This window comes from Pleurodeles waltl, chromosome 3_1, assembly GCF_031143425.1.
Source record: "Pleurodeles waltl isolate 20211129_DDA chromosome 3_1, aPleWal1.hap1.20221129, whole genome shotgun sequence".
Classification (NCBI taxonomy): Eukaryota; Metazoa; Chordata; class Amphibia; order Caudata; family Salamandridae; genus Pleurodeles; species Pleurodeles waltl.
Window position 1 is genome coordinate 1,002,051,306 of NC_090440.1, and position 21,121 is coordinate 1,002,072,426.

A 21,121-nucleotide genomic window follows, 5' to 3' on the forward strand; every position below is an offset into this window, starting at 1 on the left:
CCTAGTTTCCGCCCGCCGGCCCAGCGGGGATCTCGGCCGCAACACAGGAGCCGGCTCCAAATGAAGCCGGAGGTGTTGCGGCCGTGTGACGGGTGCACTTGCACCCGTCACACTTTTCACTGTCTGCATAGCAGACAGTGAAAAGCTGCACGGGGCCCTGTCAGGGGGCCCCTGCACTGCCCATGCCATGTGCCAGTGGCATGGGCAGTGCAAGGGCCCCCAGGTGCCCCGCGACTCCCCGTACCGCCAGCCTTTTCCTGGCAGTTCAAACCGCCAGGAAAAGGCTGGCAGTAGGGGGACTCGTAATCCCCTGGGCAGCGCTGCGTGCAGTGCTGCCCTGGCAGATTACAACCGCCGGTCACCGCCGGTCACAGAAATGGTATAAGCAAGAAAATGCTCACTTTCTAAAAGTGGCATTTTCAAACACACAGGGGGTCATTAAGACCCTGGCGGCCGGCGGTATGTTGGCGGTGTTACCGCCAACAGGCTGGTGGTGTTCCGCCAGCAATTATGACCGTGGCGGAAAAGCCACGGCCATACCGCCGGCCCCTCCACTTTGCCGCCAGGATTCCGCCTGGCGGTCATAATCCCCAGGGCAGCGGTACACACCGCCATGGAAACGCCGGCAGTAAGGGGACTTGGGGTGTCCCTGGCGGCCCCTGCACTGCCCATGCACTTTGCATGGGCAGTGCAGGGGCCCCCAGACATAGCCCCGTCGCGAATTTCGGGCAGTGAAATGCGCGACGGGTGCTACTGCACCCGCTGCACATCAGCATTGCCGCCGGCTCTATTACGAGCCGCCTGCAATGTTGATGTGACATTCCGCTGGGCCAGCGGACGGTAACAGTGCCCAGCCGAAATGTCATAATAGGGAGACAGAAATACCGCCGGCAATGGCGGTATTCTGTCTCCCGCGGCCTCGGCGGTCTTTTGAAAAGACCGCCGAGGTCGTAATGACCCCCACGATCTTAAAATCAACTTTACTAAAAGATGTATTTTTACTTCACATGTCTATCCACTCACAGGGGAATCTACACTTTAATCAGATTTAAAGGTAGCCCCCATATTAACCTATGAGAGGGACAGGCCTTGCAACTAGTAATATTTCACTGTCAGGACATATAAAACACATTACTATGGGGGTTATTACAACTTTGGAGGAGGTGTTAATCTGTCCCAAAAGTGACGGTAAAGTGACGGATATACCACCAGCCGTATTACGAGTCCATTATATCCTATGGAACTCGTAATACGGCTGGTGGTATCTCCGTCACTTTACCGTCACTTTTGGGACGGATTAACACCTCCTCCAAAGTTGTAATAACCCCCTATATGTCTTCCCTTAACCATATACTGCACCCTGCCCTTGGGGCTACCTAGGGTCTTTCTTAGGGGTGCCCCACATGTAAGAAAAGGGAAGGTTTAGGCCTGGCAAGTGAGTACACTTGCCAAGTCGAATTTACAGTTAAACCTGCACACACAGACACTGCAATGGCAGGTCTGAGATATGATTACAGAGCTACTTATGTGGGTGGCACAACCAGTGCTGCAGGCCCCCCTAGTAGCATTTGATTTACAGTCCCTGGGCACCTCTAGTGCACTGTACTAGGGACTTACTAGTAAATCAAATATGCCAATCATCGATGAACCAATTAACCATACAATTTACACAGAGTGCATGTGCACTTTAGCACTGGTTAGCAGTGGTAAAGTGCTCAGAGTTCAAAAGCCAAATGCAACTGGTCAGAAAAATAGGAGGCAGGAGGCAAAAAGATTGGGGATGCCCCTGCATAAGCAAAAAAGTCCAACAGGAAGGGATAACCAGTTTGTGTTTGGTGTCTTTCGAATCTTGCTTTGAAATCCTTACTTATGGTGAAGTCGGATTTTAAAATACAGCTCTGAAAATGCCACTTTTAAAAAGTTATATGGCAATATTAAGACCACCCTGAATCAGTTCTCTAATTGTAATACTGCTAACATTGCATATGCAATTTTGTGTCCAAATAATAAAATCTATATTGTCCAGACAACACAGAAGGTCCGCATACGCATCTGTCAGCATAGAAGTTGACTACACTGCAAAGTTGCCAATGCACCGCTGGTTGATCACTTCACGGATAAGGGACACCAAAAATGACCTTCAATGGCAGGTGATTACTGTGGTCAAACTGCCTGAAGAGGATCTGATATCACAGCTCTACTTAATAAGGTGGAACTCCAATGTATACTATGCACAAATAGCCTGCAAACTCACCTTAACAGGATGGAGGATTGGACTGCCCTTGTATAGCAGCTTTCAGCTTGCCTGACTGTATTTCGTGTGTTTATTCCTGTGTGTTTTATGGTGGTTCTCAGATGATTCCTTTTTGACAGGATACTACTCACTTTTTTTACCTTACATAAATTACTTTAATTTAATTAATGTTTCATATTTGTATTGCCTTTTAATATCTAAGATGTCTCCTTTTTATGTTCACACACATTGTAGTGTGATATTTGAGACTATTCTAAGATGGCCACCTCTGTTTCTTCCTAGTTGATATTTTTGTGTTTCATTCCTTCCTTTGAAAATAATTTGCTCTTCATGAAACTGTTTGAATATTAAGGGTTTAATCAAACACGCATTGTGGCCTGATAATTGTCACTATTGCAAGATGGCCGCTGTATTGCCTGCCTTTTAGACATAATAGTTTCTCATTTTGTTTTTTTACATATGATGTCTTTCGTAGAATTGTGTCATTATCATGATTGTATTTTAGACAGTGCACCAATTTCTATATTGTATTGTAATACTTGCAGTTCCCTTAATTTAACAACATGTATCAGTTATCTTTTTTTTGTTATTGACATTATCCTAAGATGGTCACCATATTGCCTTCCATGTTGATATATTTGTGTTTCATTTTGTTCTTTGACATCGGATGTCTTTCCTGAAACTATGTCATTATCACAGTTGTATTCTAAATAGTGTACTAATTTGGATATTGTACTACTATTGTTTAATAAATTTAAGATAATGTATCAGTTACTGTTTTTTTGTTATTAGGTTTTTCCAGTTCAGTTGATATCTTCCTTTCTCACAATACGTCTTGACTTTGATTCCTTTTCTAAATTCCATGGCACAACTCTAGCACGGCTATGTTATAATTCATAGAATGCTTGTGTGTGCACCGTGACTCACTGCGTGTTTCGAACTTCATTCACCTTAAATGTATACAGCACTATTTCAAAATGGAGGGTTTATAGTTTGATGTATGTTTCATTGTTTACAACTCTAACATGGCTGCTGGTGTTCTTCCCCTGTGCACACGTCTATTTGATCCAGGTCCAGTCAGCCTTCGCGGCACGTGGGTGCTTGAAAGCATGGGCCAGTTTCCTTAACCACTATTCCATACGGAATTGGGTAGTGGTTTTGCTTATATTCTGTTTTGGCTCACCATAGGTTTTTTGGAGTGGAGATTCATTTGTGTACTGCATCAGTTCCTGTATCACCTTCTGGGACCCGGTTTTTCCCTATGGTGGCTACTTGTTATGGGCCATTGTGCCTCGTTTTATTCTTGCCCCACGTGAACTATCAGGTTTGTTGATATGGCCATTTGGTTCTATTGTGATTGTATGGTTTTTTATCTCCCTTCACATACTTTCTCTATCTTTCAGTAGTGGTTGGGTAGAGCCATTCTGTGATTGTAAATTGCTTCACCATGTTACCCTGCGCTGTATTGCGGAGTGGTTGTGTTTCCTTGCAGTTAGTTCAATTTTGTTACCTTGCTGTGTGACCCTACCAATTACTGCTTGCCGGTATTCACCCTTCACGCTGTTGCGTTGCATGCACCATTGTGCATGTTATTAAGGAATTCATATCCCTATGTGCTTCATATGAATTTACGCGGGAAGTTTACACCTGTTTTTGCCATGTTTATATATTATGTTTTAGGGGATTCTTCCATCTTCACCTTTTGTCCATCCGTAAGCTCATTTGTTGTGCTGGTGGTACTATGGGGCATGTCTTTAAATATCTACACTCTTTCACAACTGCAGAGTGGTGCAATATGCATGATTATAGCAAGAATGATGTTGCAAGGTATGGCATTGGATTTAAATGCCATCTAATGTAGTCCTCCTTCTTTTTCCAAAGTTCTCATCCTTCCTCTTCTTTTTTCTACCTTTTCCTTTTTTTCATCAACAGACTTTTAGTTAAACATGCAATAACCACCAATTGTACTTCAGGCATGAATTCTTATGTCCTGAGGATCCTGATATCTGGTTATGGGATTGAAACATCGCCGACTAAAGTACCCTGACTCAAATTGTTTTAATTGTATATGTTCCCTGAAAAAAACAATGGTTACATGGACGTTATAGTTAGATTCTGAATTTACTTGTACAAAACCGTAGAAATTCAGCAGTTATAGTTACCTGAGCTAACTATAACTTGCGGTCTCATAATCCACTGCTTTTGACCTCACATATTATATCACTCATGACATAGTCAGTGACATCACTATGACATCTCAAATGACATCACTGATATCATCACCCAGTGAGTGTAAGTGGTTATATTAATGTGTGAATGGTGTGTGAGTGGGCCAATAATTAGCTGAATCATTTGCTGTATGGGAGACTGAATGGATGTATAAGTCGCTGTATGGGTGAACAAGTGGCTGTGTGACAGTTGCATTTCATTTAGTGAGTGGGTCAGTGGGTGGCTGTATGTGCGACAGAGTGGGTGTCAGAGTGGTTGCCTGAGTATCTGAATTTGTGTCACTGTATTTGTGAATGACTTGGTGAGTCAGGTACTGTATGGGTGCGTCAGTGAGTGTATGGGAGAGTCAGTGGGTGTATGAGTGGCTGTATCTTAAACTGAGTGGATGTTTCAGTTTTTATATAGGATAGTAACTGGACGTGTGAGAACATGTGTTGGTCAGTGAGTGACTGTGTGAGTGGCTGCATGGGTGACTGAGTGGGTATGTGAGTGTCTGCTCATGTGAGTGAGTTGGTGTGTGAATAGTTGTATAGTTGAGTGACTGCACGTGTAAGTGACTGTACTGATGAGTCAGTAACTATAAATGAATGTATTTGTGAGGGTGTATGACTGTGTGGATGATGTCATCAGTGATGTCACTGACTATATCATGAGTGAAGAAAGATGTGAATTCTGAAGTAGTGCATTACGGAAGCGCAAGTTATAGTTAGCTCAAGTAACTATAACTGCTGAACTTCTACGTTTTTGTATGAGTAAATTCAGAACCTAACCATAATGTCCATGTAACCTTTGTTTTTTTCAGTGAATTTCTAAGGCTTTTTTAATCTATTTCCTCACTATAATGTCCCTGTTACCTTTGTTTTTTCAGTAAATTTCTAAGGTTTGTTTTTAAAATTCTATTTTCTATCTATGGCATTCCTGTAACTTTAATGTCCCTTTGTGTATTTTAAAACTATAACTTGTGTATAATGTTTCTTTAGGTAATTATAATTTTTTTCTCATACATACTTAGATATTAACCCCAGAAGTCTGGGGAAAAAATGTTAGGAATCCTTTCATTAAGCTCTCTGCCACAATGAAATACACCAACCCTGTACAGTGTTTCAAATTGAATTGAAAAACCATATCCTTCTTTAAAAAGTACCGCTGATGGATGCTGTTTTATATTTTATTCAGTATTTACACAGTTCTAAAGTAGTATTGTAATATTATTACTTTTTTTTACTTTGAAACCGTGGTGCCATCCGCGGTTCTACAGAAGCAGAGTGTCAAAGCTCTGTGGTTTCCGTTCCGATCATGTGACCGGAATGAATCTGCGGTTCGGGTCCGCGGATTTGCAATCCTTTTTTTTTTTTTAAATTACAACATGCACCCCATTCTTTACCATATAAACAGAAGACTGAACATATTTACAACTCACAAACATAATGTATTTATTTACAATAGAACACAAAACGTATTTTACAACTTTCCTGGAACCGCAACTCTAGTTTAAAACTGCAGAGCCACTTGATGTGTGAAGAGTAATCTGGTATTTCATTGGTTAAGTTTGAACCACACCTAGTTTTGGGTAAGGCCACTCCCTAAAACCATTATTATTCTGCTAAGTTTTGAGGGAGAAGCATCTCAGCTGTGATCCTCCTCCTACAGAACTTTCCAGAATGGTTGAAGAGAGTGCTCCACCACCACCTGCACAGTCTCACGATATTCCTGAAGAAGATGATTCTCAACAAGTGTCTTATTCATCTAGAAAGGAGAGTGATGTATGGAAATTGTTTACCATACCTATTGGGAAAAAAAGTTAGTGCAAGAATTGTGAAATGCAACCTCTGTGAAAAAAAGCTCTCTTGTGGTACATCAAAGAAATACAGCCACGGAACATCGAGTATGTGGAAACATCTGAGCACAATCCACAATCGGGCATACCAACGAATGATGAGAGAAAAAGAACTGACATGTTTAGATGCATAACCTGGTACATCATTGTCTAGTAAAGCTACTGCTCAGAATATCAGTACGCCAGCCACAAGCACCGAATTAGGTCAAATGGTAACATACTGTAGCATCTGCCATAATCTTGTGGTCACAAAAGGTAAAAATGGCAACTTCTTTTTGAAGGTCAATAAACACTGTTGCCAATTTGTTTTCACAAGGTTTTTCTTCAAACTAGCTGTTATTGCACACTGTTGTGAATACATAAGGCAAAAGTATTGCATTTAAGTTTTTCTCAAGTTTCCAATACATTTTCTGAAAAAAAACCACAAAAAAAACCTTGTTCTATCAAAAACTGAGTCTTTATAACTCACCAGTATTTCCATACCTGTGTGAGTGCATATATAACTTTTCATTTCCATGTATATGTTTATTTATCAGTTTTTGTCTAGGTGTCTCAATCCATCCATAATTGTGCCCCTGGGTGTGTTAGTTTGTACATCAGTGTACCTCTAAGTGTTTGAGTGTTATTCTATCCATCTCTCTCTCCCTGGGTGTCTCGGTGTATGCATCACTGTACATCTGAATGATTCCCTGAATACATAAATGTCCACTTGTCTACATCACTGTATGCAACAATATGTGATGGATCGATCAGTAGATGCATAATTTCATCCCTGGATGTATCAGTAGATTTAAGAGAGTGTGTCTGGATGTATCATGGTATACATCAGTGTGTGCCTAGCTCTCTCATTCTATAGATAAGAGTGTATCTATGTGTCCCACTATATCCAATACTGCATACTTAAGTGTCTCAGTGTATATGTCAGTGTATCCCTGGATGTGTTGGTGTATGCATCACTGTCACCTAGGTATTATAGTGTATGCATTATAGTGCACCAGAGTGTCTCAGTCAGTGCATCAATGTCCTCCTGGTTGTGTCAGTGCATGCAATAGTGCATGTCTGAATATGTCACTCTACTCATTAGTACACATCTGAGGATGTTTGTCTATACATCAAAGTGTGCTTAGGTTTGTCAGTGTACATATCAGTGTGTGCTTAGGTGTATCAGTATATGCATCAGTGTATCCCTGATTGTGTTATTGAAACTATCACTTTGATGCCTGGTGTATGGCTTGGTATATTCGCATCTTCACTGGTTAATACACAAGTGACTTTATGACTATTTTACTACATACAAGACTAGATGTATATTTTCCTTATTAGCTACAGAAGTACCATATGTTCCAGTAGAGTGCATATATACCTGGGCTTAGGCCTCTACAACATTTCCTCTCAGTCAATACACTCAGAACAACATGCTTCATCTTTTAATAAAAATACACTCTCTTCTATAGTCTACATGCATCTTACTTAAAGGGTGATTTTTCTCTCCACACACAGTAGAAACCTACTTAAACACATTTTCTATTGCCAAGTGTACTTAAAAATAAAACTCAGTACCTATGCTTACAGTTAGTACCCTGAACCATATTTAAACCACAATTTATAGAAATAAGAATCTATATTGTGAAAATACAAAACTACATATTGCATTAAGCATATTACATCCTAAATACATCTCTTACGGCAGCCTACATAGTTACATTCTCTATCAATTCAATTTGCACAAGCTTTATTCGGCCAACAGACCATCAAAGCAATACAATACAAAATAAATAATCATCATGAATAAAACAGTACAAATCTACCATAAACCAAATTTAAGAAAAGAGAATAAAATCCCTGCTTGCCGAACTTAAAAACAATTAAGATCATTGTAGATAAAAATTACGTATACGCCATGCCACTACTAAAAACTTGCTTACAGCATAAATTAACACATTTGAATTGTGACTTTTTAGAATCCTCCGAGCTAAAGCACATTTTCTTAGCTTCAATTCCCGACAAATTTTGCGGATCCATTTAGACCTTGGGATTAAGTAAGTTTGACAAAAAAACATAAAATGTTCAACTGTTTCAGAGGAATTGCCACACATGGGACAAATATCAGAAGTTAAATTGGAACCCCATCTGTTCGTCAAGGCCATCAATGGTAATGTTCCAAAGCGGAATCTGGCATACAGTCCTTTACCTAATAGGTCAGGTATTATATCTAGGTATAATTCGAACTCTGGGTACCATTTAAAATCAATGAAAAGATTAGTTAAACAACCATTAGATTTGTGGGAAATATAGTTGTTCCGTATATAGTACCAGTAGGCTGCCTTCAATACTTTTACATGGGACTTCTCAAGTTGATGGGGGTTCTCCCATAAATCTCTCAGTCCCAATGTACAAAACCAGCTGGATACATGTTTGATACATGGGATGGAGGTAGAATTAGAACATTTTAGCAATTCTAGAAGTGAGGACTTATATACGACCAATTCGGGGACTATCCATAGCCTCACCCAATACAGCAGAGGTCGTAGAATTAGGTCAGCCATTCGTTTTAGCCCTAAATCTAGAAATAATGGGAATAATGGGGTCCTAATGGGGCATGCATATAAAGCCCGTGCAAAGCTATATTTAATTTTGGTTATTCTGCTACTATCTGACATGCCCCAAATCTCTGCGCCATAGGCAGCAGCACCTCTGCGCCTTGGCCACATAAATCTTTATTGCTGGGGATATAGCTTTGGCAATCGTGCTTCTATAAAGGCGCAATATGGATGCTGCCCGATGTTGCAAAAGCCCAGCACTCTTGCTAACCTGTTCCACATTCTCTATATTTACATCACTATACAAGAGAAAGTTAATGTCTCTAAATGAGTATGTCTCCTTTTAAATTTGTATTATTTTCTATCTCCTTAACAGTATACATTAGACAGTATACATATACCTAAACATAGCAAGTGCAGTTTTAACACAATAAACATTAACAACACTTTTTTTCTCTTCTATAGACATAGCAATCTCCTCTTCAGCCTACATACAGTATATCTGACCTCTTCGCCTTCTACAGCAAAAAACAGTTAAAGCTGTTCTCACCCAATCTTTTTTCTTAGCTTTTGAAGTAATATATTTAACTCATATTGATATCTAACTCATAGTGAAATACCCTCTATCATCTCTCAGTACATGTGTGACTCTCTGCATGAATTCAACATTGCTTTAATACATACCCATTTCTGTATAGACACACTCATTACATTTTTAGAACTCAATGTAACAGTTCTAACCATTACATTACTCATTAGTGCATTCTCCATACTGGCTTCAGCATACATGAGGAGTCACTTTAATATACTGATGGAAACTGGAAACATCCTTATCCAAATTCAGCTGAATACCTTTCCTATATAATGAATTACTTGTATAATTCCTTTACATAAATCACTAACCTTCCATTCATATCTTTTATAGCATGTTGTGAACACACTGCTCACTTTCTTCAGCCTAATATTTATTCATATACTAACACTTTGTAAAATAAAGGGCATTTCAGTACACATTCCTGATTCTCTTTTTTGTGCTCTATGTTTCTCTTTCAATATCAGTTAGAATTTCTTCTCATTGAACAAACCTCATTAAACCAACGACAAGAAAGGAAGCCTACCCTCATAGCAGGCAACCAGTAATGGTAACCTCTTCAACTCTCCTTTCGAGGTTACTGAGTCAGTTAACCATTCACAATCTCCCTTTCATGTTAATACAATGTTCTACAACTTCGCACTGGTTTGTATAGTTAATCCTTTGCAGTGCTCCTGAAAAGTTAGCCAAAATCATGTGAGTTTTGCCAGATCCGTGGAACTACAGTGGCGCTCAGTGCTGCCCCCCCTTTGTAAATTTGGGAGTGGATCCACAGGGAAGTTCTGAAATTATTTTTTGATCTTATAAAAAAACACATCCCTCTAAATACTTTTTTTTAGAACACAAAACCAAATCATAACATTAAATAATCATAATGAATCATTACTGCCTCTATATATGTGGTAAAACACGGTCACATTAGAGGTCTTTTTCTATTCCCTTCCCCCTCATGCTTGTCTATCTCTGTTACTATTTTTACACAGTCTACAACATTCTGCTGCACCAGGTCCCAAGTTCACAACAGTTTCTGAGTTTCAAGCCACAATTTGCCAGTGTGGTTGAATCTTTCAGAGTACACATATCACAGCTATTTTTACTGTTTTCCAATTTTCGTTAATCCAATCCAACATATACTTACAATTCACATAACCCCACACCCTACCTTCACCCAAACAAAATGTACAACAGCCAATGGAATCACTTCTTCCAGACTGTACCTACTACCCTCCATTTCAACTGATTTTGATTTCATACCATCCTAATTCGGCTGCAGCCCTTTCCTGTGTGCTTCTCCAGATTACCTCCAAGATGCTCAGAGTGTGGATTGTGGGTCACAGTCTTGTGTTTTGGGCCAGAGAGACTGCAAAAAGAAGTGATATTGACATGGACCTAGTTTTCTCTAATGTGGATATTGCTTGGATTGGCCAGAGAGAGTTAAAGTGGCATCAATCACTTCCTTTGGTTGAAACTATTAAGGATTGGCAACATCCAGACCTTATGATTGTACACTGTGGTGGCAATGACCTAGGCATAGTCACATGAGTTGGTTTGGATCCTACTGAAATAAATCTTTGGAAAATTAATGGCACTCATCCCACTCACTGCCTTGGTTTTATCAAACATTTTCCAAAAGCAGAAGTGGAACTGGTCAACTCAATTCTGCCCGCAAATAGAGAAATCCAGGAAACATGTCAATAAAACTGTTCCTGCATTCCTCAGGGACCATAACATGATTTCTATATTCCATAACAACTCACGATTTGATATGGAGAGTACATACAGAAATGACAGAGTTTACCTAACAGAGAAAGGCAACAAACTTTTCCCACATAACTTCAGAGACTGTGTCCTCTATCATGTGTAGTAATCACCTACACATCATAAACACAAAGGCTCTTTTGAGAGCCAATCTATTATCCATATACACATATATTTCTATTTAAATACTTATTTTTTACTAATAACTTTGGTGGGGCTTGATGAATCTTCACTAAATGTTCAAAACGTATACTTCAGTGGGTTAAGCTGCTGTCTTGAAAGATTTGAGGTGACCTGTCAAGCGGGGGCTGAGGGACAGGGGGGCCCCAAAACATGTTTTCCCCATGCAGTCTCCCATAGGGATTTTGAATACGACAACAGTCTAAACCGCTGGATGGAATTACATCAAATATGGCGGAAAGATAGCTCTTGGTCCAGAAAGCGTGCTTTTTGTGATTTAATGTAAATCCGTTCAGTAGTTTGGGAGTGATTAGAGGTTCAAATATATATATATATATATATATATATATATATATATATATATATGGACGTGGATCCAACTGGCCCCGTGATGATATCTGATTGGCTGCCAACACTTCAACAAGGAAGTGTTGTCTGCCATTTTGGGACTTGGCTTGGACTGAGTCCCACTAAAAAAGTTTAAAAGAAGAAAAAAGGACATAGTAGGCTCTCGCCAAGGCCCTAGTCTTGGGCTTGGGGTCCCTTATGGACCCCGCCGTTGTTAAAAAGCATTTTTTGTTTTTAAATCGAGGAAAAATCCACAGATCCGGATCCGTGGATTTTCATAAGGTTTTTGTTTTTAAAAGCAGGTCGGTTATCTGCCCTTTTCTTTTCATTGGCCCCTCGGTGGGCCAGATCTTGAGAACATTGTGAGATTGAAGAAGGAGGGGGTGCTCGGGGCCCCTCTCCTAGGGATTCTATTAACCACAGGGACCACCACTTTCCCAGGGCAAAATCTTTTTATAAAATGGCCTGAGGCCCATATGGCCTCCCCCACAGACCTGGGGACCAACACCTCCCTGGGGCAATTTTCTGTAATGAAGGGAGGGACGTGTGGCCCCACGCAGCCCTTGGGTACCGCCACTGCCTTGGGGCTGAAAGCAAAATAATGAAGGGGGTATGTCACTGACCCCCGGCCCCGTGGACTACCACCTCCCCAGGGCAAAGTTAAATATTGAAGGGGGGGCTACCCAGCCCCCCTCGTGGAGACAGTAATGGTGCTTGGGAGCACCACCCTCCAGGGCTGGCTCCTGCTTTGTCCCTTGGTGCCCACCACCAGGATAAGCTGTTTGCTCTGACTTGCTGGGAGCTTTGACAGCTCCCGCCAACTCAGAGCAAACAATCTGCTTTCAGCAGGCAAGAACTGTCAAAGTGCTCTCGCCTGCTGGAAGCAGAGGTTTTATTGCTTTCCCTGCCTGCATCTCTGCAGGCAGGGAAAGGGAAAGAGATAAATCAATTGATTTTGCGGACAGGGAGCTGCATGTTTGGCAGGACACTGTGTGCAAAAGCAATGTCAGCTCTCACAGGAGGTGGGAAGCCAGCTGGGACCACAGGGACCTTGAGGCTCCCGTTGCAGTCCTATTGCACACTGGGTGCCCTGAGGGGCACCCTGGACAGATGGTCCAGGCCCCAGGGGATGGGTTCCCCGGGGCCAAAAGCAGCCCAGGGAAGGGGGCCGGCTGTCCCCACTTCTTCATTTAATTAAGGTCAGACCCTGGGGATGGGGTCTCCATAGCCAGGACCAGCCTGGGGAGGGGTGCCGGCTGGCCCCCATCCTCCATTTAATGAAGGCTGGGCCTCTTGGGATGGGATCTCCAGGGCCAAAATCAGCCCAGACAGGAAGGATGCCTGGCACCCTCCTTCATTTGTTTTTATGGCTGTGCCCTGGGGAATAGCGTCCCCCGGACTGATATCGGTTTGGTGGTATGGAGCGACATTAGGTAGTTATAGGGGTTGGCCATAGTGGCCAGGCCCTGCATCCAACCCATGCCATCCAAGAGCAAAGGCTATGTGCGGCGAAGGGTTATTTGGTTATAGGGGCTTGGCTTCGGCTAGGCTCCCACGGTCAACCGGCGCAGGGTTGGGTGGTTCGGGGTTGGGAGCAGGGCCCTGTGGCCAAACCCTGGCATGCACGACCAAAGGTCATGCGCTGCGCAGGGTTGGGTGGTTATAGGCCCTGCCGCAAATCCCCACTGTGCACTGCTGAAAGCCATCCATGACAGTGGTTGGATTAATATATAGTAATTAAAATTACTTCCTGTTAACCAGAGAAATTCACTGAAAAAAACTAAGGTTAAAGGGACATTATAGTGAGGAAATAGACTTTAAAGAAGCATAGAAACTCACTAGAAAAAACACAGGTTACAGGGACGTTATGGTTAGGTTCTGAATTTACTCGTACAAAACCACAGAAATTCAGCAGTTATAGTTAGAGTTATTTCTTGTTATTTTTGTGTTTTGCATAATTTATGCGTCACTCTATCCCTGAAAGGGCCTTGGTTTGACTTATACTGGGTGCTCCCTTGTGTCTGGACAAAGCTATACCCCTCTGAAGCGCTCTAATGAGAGCGAAACACGTGTCAGGGGTTGCTTTACTCATTCCAGGTTGGCTTGGACGGTATTTGACTAGTCCAAAGCTGTAATACTGTGCCTGGAGTGGTAAATGGCTTTTGTCATTTTACAGCTCGGCAAGGATAACAGTATGTCAATCCTATGCTTAAAGATTTTGCTGTACAAATGGCAAAAGACTTTGTCACTATCTAGCTCGGCGAGGATAGCACTGTGCTAATCCTATGCTTAAAGACTTTGCTAGATAAGCAGACATTGGAGGTGAGCAAATCTAGAGTGTCGCTGGTGTTGTAGGGTGCTCCTTACTAGAGCAGCAGCTCTCCACCTAAAATTGGGAACTTCCCAGAGTTCTCCTTTATGCGTCACTCTATCCCTGAAAGGGCCTTGGTTTGATATATATATATATACATACATATATATACACGTTGTGTGAGTTGGATAGTAATGTAACCCCGGAGTCTGATCCCTTTCTGAATCTAATGGATATTGATATTGACATTGACTTGAGTTGTGCTAGTGGATTTAATACTAAATCTGTCTTTCTCCCCCAATAGTTAATGATGCTATTGATGTATTTGAAAGATGGGTTATTAGTGAAATGAAAAAACTGAGATATAAGGATATACCTAAATGGAATAATTTAGAACAGAGACAGAGAGAGGTGATCCAGTCTTTCCAGAACAATAGCAGAATAGTTATCAAGCAATCCGATAAAGGCAGAAATGTGGTTATTTTACTGATTTAAATGTACTTAGAAGAAGGTCAACGACAGTTATCTGATGGTACAAGTTAGGAGAAATCTAACAGGGAGAAGGTTAAAGAAGCTAACAACAAATATATGGAAAGTTTGGAGGAATAGAAAGACAGGGATTTACTAGAATGGGACGAGTATCAGTTTTTAAAGAAAGAATTCCCTAAATTACCAGCATTATATCTTCTTCCAAAATTACATAGGAACCCTAGGAACCCACCGGGAAGAACTATAGTTTCCTCAAAGGGAAGACTATTGGAGAATCTCTTTACAACCTTTTGTTGAAACACTCCCTTCGTATATTAGAGAGACCACTGATTTCTTACGATTGATTAACGATATTCCTTGGGAAGAGGATTTTCTATTTATGTGTTTAGATGTTAACAGCCTGTACACCAGCATCCCTCATTATCTGGGTCCCCGGGCTATCAGACATTTTTTAAGGCCTAGATCATTGTCTTACTTGTTACAGACGGAGATGTTGTTGGATATAATCTTGGTTTGCCTTACTAATAATTTTTTCATCTTTAATAAAGAGATATATAGGCAAACTCAAGGGACAGTGATGGGTACTTGCTTCGCTCCCAGTTATGCAGGACTTTTTCTAGGTTGGTGGGAAGGACATATAGTTGGAAACACTGATCTGTTTAAGTCACACGTAGCCCTTTGGGTGAGATACATAGATGACATTTTCTGCATCTGGAAAGGGGATATGGATTCAGCATATGGTTTTGCTAACAGCTTGAATGATAACTCTTTAAATTTGAAATTCACGTGTAGGATAGACTCTGAATCTATAGAGTTTTTGGATGTTGTAGTTCGTAGGGAAGGGGGCAAAGTGACCAGTACCCTACATAGAAAAGAAACAGTGGGAAATAGCTTGCTGCATGCCAGCAGCAGTCATCCTAAAAACCTAATACAGAGCATTCCTTATGGAGAGCTTCTACAGGCCAGGTGGAACTGTAGTTCAGAGGAGACATTTCTAGATGAGGTAAAAGTAATGACGGAGAGATTCCTACAGAGAGGTTTTAAGAAATCTACGATTGATATGGCAATCAAGAAAGCCCCTCAGATTAAGAGGAATGATTTTCTACTTATGTCAAATAAAAAGCAGGAGACGGAACAGCCTATTAGGTATATTACAACATACTTTGAGGGTGTCAGTGAACTAAAGAAGGTTTTTAAGAAATTTTGGCCAGTCTTGAAAACTGATGACATGTTTTCTAACAATTTAGGTGACTATCCCTTATTTACTTTCAGGTGAAGTGTCTCATTGAATGACTCTTTGAGTAAGAGTTTAGTATCACAAGTGCAGGTTGTCAATCCAGTTCAAGGTTTCTATGTCTGTGGGGAAATGTAAGGCCTGCAGACACAGCGTGAATGTGAAAACGGCCAAATTTCCTACTGTTGTTAACCCTTACAGTATTAAGAAACATCTAACTTGTTTTTCGGATTATTGTGTCAATGCATTAGGGTGTCCATGTGACAAGTACTACATTGGAAGCACTATACACACAGCTAAAAAACAGGTATTGGAACATGCTTGAGCGATTGTGCACCAGGACAAAACGTATCCAGTAGCTAGACACTTTAAAGAATTTCACTCACAGAATGTTAATTTATTGAGGTTTGTGGTCCTGGACAGAATCGCTAGTAGCGAAAGAGATGGAAATAGAGTATTGTTACTTAGACGACTAGAGTCAAAATACATCATAACGTTCAATACTCTGCACCCAACGGGACTTAACTTGGACAAAGAAATGTCAGTACATGTGGGAGAATAAGTTGGTTCCAACAGAAGATAGTGTAGAGTACTAGGTTTAGATTTTTGACCTGGATTTAAGTATAAGTGTGATTTGAAGTTTTATTCAGTCTGCGGCTCCAATCTTTAGTATCTTTAGACTGTTTTAAACATTTTTAATGTTGTATTTAGGTAATTTAATATATTTTTTCTTGTGTTCTTTTTCCAGTCACAGTAAGGGTGAAGTATTAATGGACTTTTAGTTGGAACATCTAGCAGGAAGATCTAATACTCAGTCGACTTGGGCCAGGGAAGGTTTAGTCATACCAAATCGGTGGCAATGCCTTAAGATCCAGAGTTGCAGGACTATGGGACTGTGAACTGCTTCAGATGATTCTTGATAGTTACGAGACCATAAGCAAAGTATAAGAGCTATTGTATCCTTTTTAAGAGGTGGTTGGGAGCTGAATGAACACAGCAATATGCTAAAAGGAGCTTTTGATATTCAGAATGAATACAAATTATTAGCTCAATGAGTTGGTGTATATACATTCTTGAAACAATTTCTGAAACAATTTTTGTAATTACTGTGGAGATTATTATAATGTGAACATTTAAACTGAGCATTCAGCCCATCAAGTTTTATAGACGAGGAATAGCCATTCAAAGATGGCTGCCATGTTATGAAAACTGATATTGGAAAGATAGTAGGGTTGTGAATTGTCTTAGAGTGAGGCTATGTTTGCTATTAATAATCGAATAATTGATTTACTAACAACTGTACACAGTAAAGATCAGGTATTGTTATCAGGAATTAATTACTCTGTATGTTTTAGCAAGTTAAAAATGTCTGCCGATTATCCCTGCTAACTATAGTATATGTGTATAAAGTCCATTTTTTGTTTTGTTTCGTTAGGTGATTGGTAGGTACTGAAATATAAACAGAAATTGATGAAACGTTTGTCACTCGTGAACAAGGAAATTGATTTTCCAAAACGCGTAGAGTGGTGTGTGCGTCATTAAAGACTCAATGCAACAATCGATATTGTGACTGGGACTTCTTTTCTTAAACCAGTGGATAATTGACGTGTGGAGTAAGAGGAATCTTTGTGGAATATATATATATATATATATATATATATACGCATATATATATATATATATATAATTAAATAAACTTACCTGCTGATCCTCAGTGCGTAAAGAAAGTACATTATAGTGAGGCAAATAAAAATTTGCTATAAACCTAGGCTAGCAACTCACCAGCTGTTCTTATCCTCCTTGCTTTTTTTGTCCTCATACCACCATTGCATGTGCAAACTTAGGCAATCCATCAATTCTCATTGTTTTCCGGCCCTCAGCCTGCTCCATTTGACTAGGCCCCACCGCACCGACTGAGACAGGAGACTCGTCACCCATAGCAGTGCCAGGTGTAATCATAGGACCATTTATTCTGCAGATTCCGGCACAGACACACCACTCCACTTGAGAAAATTGGCCCATACCTTGTTAGTCTCACCTGCCTTGACCCCAATGCCCAAATGGCAGGTCTGACATACCTCTTTGGGCCAATTTGTTGCAATGGAAGGAGATGGGTCTGTCAAATGCTTGCAGATCTCTCTCCTTGCTAAAAGTACAAAATAGAACAGCAAACCTCTCTGTGCTCTGCGTGGAGAGGTCATGTGACACTGTATCCACCCCCAAAAGAACCAGCTCAAGACTTAGGCCCATATTTATACTTTTTTAGTGCCGCATTTGCTCCGCATTTTGACGCAAAAGCGGCGCAAACGTACAAAATACGATTGTATTTTGTAACTTTGCCCCACTTTTGTGTCAAAAAATGATGCAAATGTGGCGCTAAAAAAAGTATAAATATGGGCCTTAATGTGATGTTGACCTTCAGGATGTCCTTAACAGTGATCCCCATGCCCTCACCAAAAACAGGTGTTCATCATTAACTTTTAGAAGATCACATCTTTGACACCTTGGGGTCAGACCTGCACAAACTTTGCAATCGTTTAAGGGGTCTAGTATAGCCAGTTCATGGTAAAGAAATGATTTTGCTTCAAATTTGCTGGCCTAACCGCTAAAAACAACAGCATCAAAGATGCTTGTCACAGGAAATTTAAGTAATACCAACGTTTGATTCTTTCCCAGACTGATTGCAGCGCTGCCATTTGCCTGTCATCAGCTTCCAAAAAATTCCAATGCCAGGTGGCAACCTCCTTACACTTAGGCCTCACATCCTGTAGTAATAACTCATTCTCCCAGGAATCCCCCTTTTCCTGAATGACACTGCCGAGCCAAGAAGACAGCTGCAAATATTTAAAACTTGGTAAAGATCCCCCAGTCTTGGCTTTCAGTACTTCCCCTGAATTGAAGACAACTCGACCCAGGTGTCAATGATTGACTTCTTTAATGGGAGGTTCAACTTGTCTTGCAGGGACTCTGGGGTGCACGGTGAGTCCCAAATGGGTATAAAATCGGAATAATAGCCAATGCCAATTTTTAAAAAAATGTTGGAGCATCAAACTTATATAAGAATCTGGCTGGTCCCAGATCCCTCACTATTTCCACTAGGATCACCACTCAGGCTGAGTTATCCAGAGTTATTCAGGAGCAGTCTGCTGTTATTAAACTGAACAGACATACAGTACAGGTTCAGGTCTGGCGTGGAGAGGACCTCCTTCACAAGCTTACATGTCAGCTTTTCCAAGCTAAACTTGTCCCCCAGGGGTCCATATAGAGCTTGTTATCTTCCTCTGGATCTTGTCAATAACTAATCTTGGAAATATGAGCAGAATGCAATTAAAAAGATAGGTCAGCTTAGGGAGGACTGATATTTTACTAAAAATGACCGCGGCTATAAATAGTTAAATGCAAATTCTTCCATCTAGCGAGTTAGGCATCCATCTATCTTCCCTAAATTATGCTGTGGGGTTGGCTCCAGGATGTTAACCATGACAATACCCAGTTACCTAATCTCCGTCCTCGCCCCCAATGTACAGTTTACTACATTCCAACACATTGGGCCTCATTATGACCCTGGCGGTCACCAGAATGCCAGGGTAACGGTCAGACCGCCGCTAAAGTGGCGGTCTGACTGCAAGTTTATGACTGTGGCGGAGCCGCACGGTTCAACTGCTGACACCGCCAGGCTGCCGCCAGCCTGCAGCCTGGCGGTCCCAGCGGTTGTAATCTGCCAGGGCTGCGCTGCCCTAGAGATTACGAATCCACATCTGCCAGCCTGTCTATGGTGGTTTACACCGCCATAGAAAAGCTGGCGGAATGGGGGCCTCGGGGGGAGCCCTGGGGGCCCCTGCACTGCCCATGCACTTGGCAAGGGCAGTGCAGAGCCCTCCATGCACACCCCCGTTGTGCATTCCAGTGCCCGAATTATGTGCAGTGGAATGCGCGACAGGTGCTGCTGCACATGCTGGACCGCCTCATTGCAACCGTCTCCATTAGGATCCGGCTGCAATGTTAAGGCCCTGTTTACTGCGGGCCCTGCAGTGAACTCCTAATAGGGTAGGCTGGGTTCAGGCCGCACAGGCGGCCTCCGCCCAACAAACTCATAATAAAGCCCATTATCTCTGACTTCAAGATATTCACAGTGTACCCCGACAGACCCCCAAATTCTTCTGCCAGTCTTTCCACCCTTGGGATAGTCCGGACAGGATCCGATGAAAATATAACCAAATCCTGCATATAATGTAATCTTACTGCTATTATGCGGTGAACAAAATGGGATTATCTGGACAACCTTCCTAAGCTGCTGGGCGAATGGTTCAATATAAATGTCAAAAAGAAGGTGAGACAAGGGTACCTCCTTGCTTAATCATGGCTACTAAAAACCTAAAGCTTTCTATATTTTATTCTGTCTAGAAATACTATTGTCCATTTGTAATGTAGGTACACCTTGGGCAAAATATCACAAAATCACAACTTTCCAAATAGATCATCCATGAGCAGTTTTCTTCAAGGTTCTTCCCTTCCTCCCCAGGGACGTAGCTTGGTCATTAAGATTGGAGGGGGTGCTGGACTTCAGATTTCCCAACAATGAGGCTGGCATATCATGTTAAAATACATTCAGGGCATGGGGGTAGGCTTAAGGGGCCAAATCCAAGTTTACAACTCACTTTACCTGTTTTATAACTGCCAGGAACAGAAAAAAGTAAATCTTGGCATGCATAAACATATTTAAGGGTGTGGAGATCTCTGCCCCAAGTGCAGAAGTCCCTGCACCAAAAGAACTTACCCAAGGTGTGTGAAAATAGGCGTTTCATTGTGGTCTAAGGTGTGGTTAGCCTTAAAAGTTTGAGAACGTCCACAAAAAAGTACATTTGTGGGCACTCAAATCTCCACTCATTCCCCTTTGTACTTTCAGCCCTGAACAGTGTTGAATGTCTACTTCTGCCAAGGACTGACTTAAATCCCTTTCCGGAGTGGAAATGGGTATGGATCACCCCCAGAGTTGCTGGGGGAGTAGGGGAGGTGGTTGTCCATGAGGAAAAATATTGTCCGTGCAGAGAAAAATAAAGTGCATGCTGGAACAGGGGACCCTATTACCACTGTGAGGAGTGTTTCACTGTGGAAATCTTGCATAGCAGAAAGAGGATCCTAATGAAAAGTCACATTATGACCTTCTTTAAAATCCACAAGGGAACCTGCAGATGGCACACAGTGGCATAACAAAACTTAAGGTGGTCATGCTGCAAAGTAGCTGAAGTGCCCCCCCCCCAAGCCCCATGGATCCAGTCAGGGGCTTGCTACATGTGCACAGTGTAGTGTGCTGAGGGGGGGCCTAGAGCTTAAGGGGCCCCTCACACC

At 41.6% G+C, this 21,121-nt stretch overlaps 1 protein-coding gene across 1 annotated transcript in view; it reads right to left on the reverse strand.

Moving 5' to 3' along the window:
• The window catches only part of PLA2R1 (phospholipase A2 receptor 1), a 1,061,792-nt gene that overhangs the window by 887,411 nt on the left and 153,260 nt on the right, over positions 1-21,121 (reverse strand). The window lies entirely within an intron of this gene.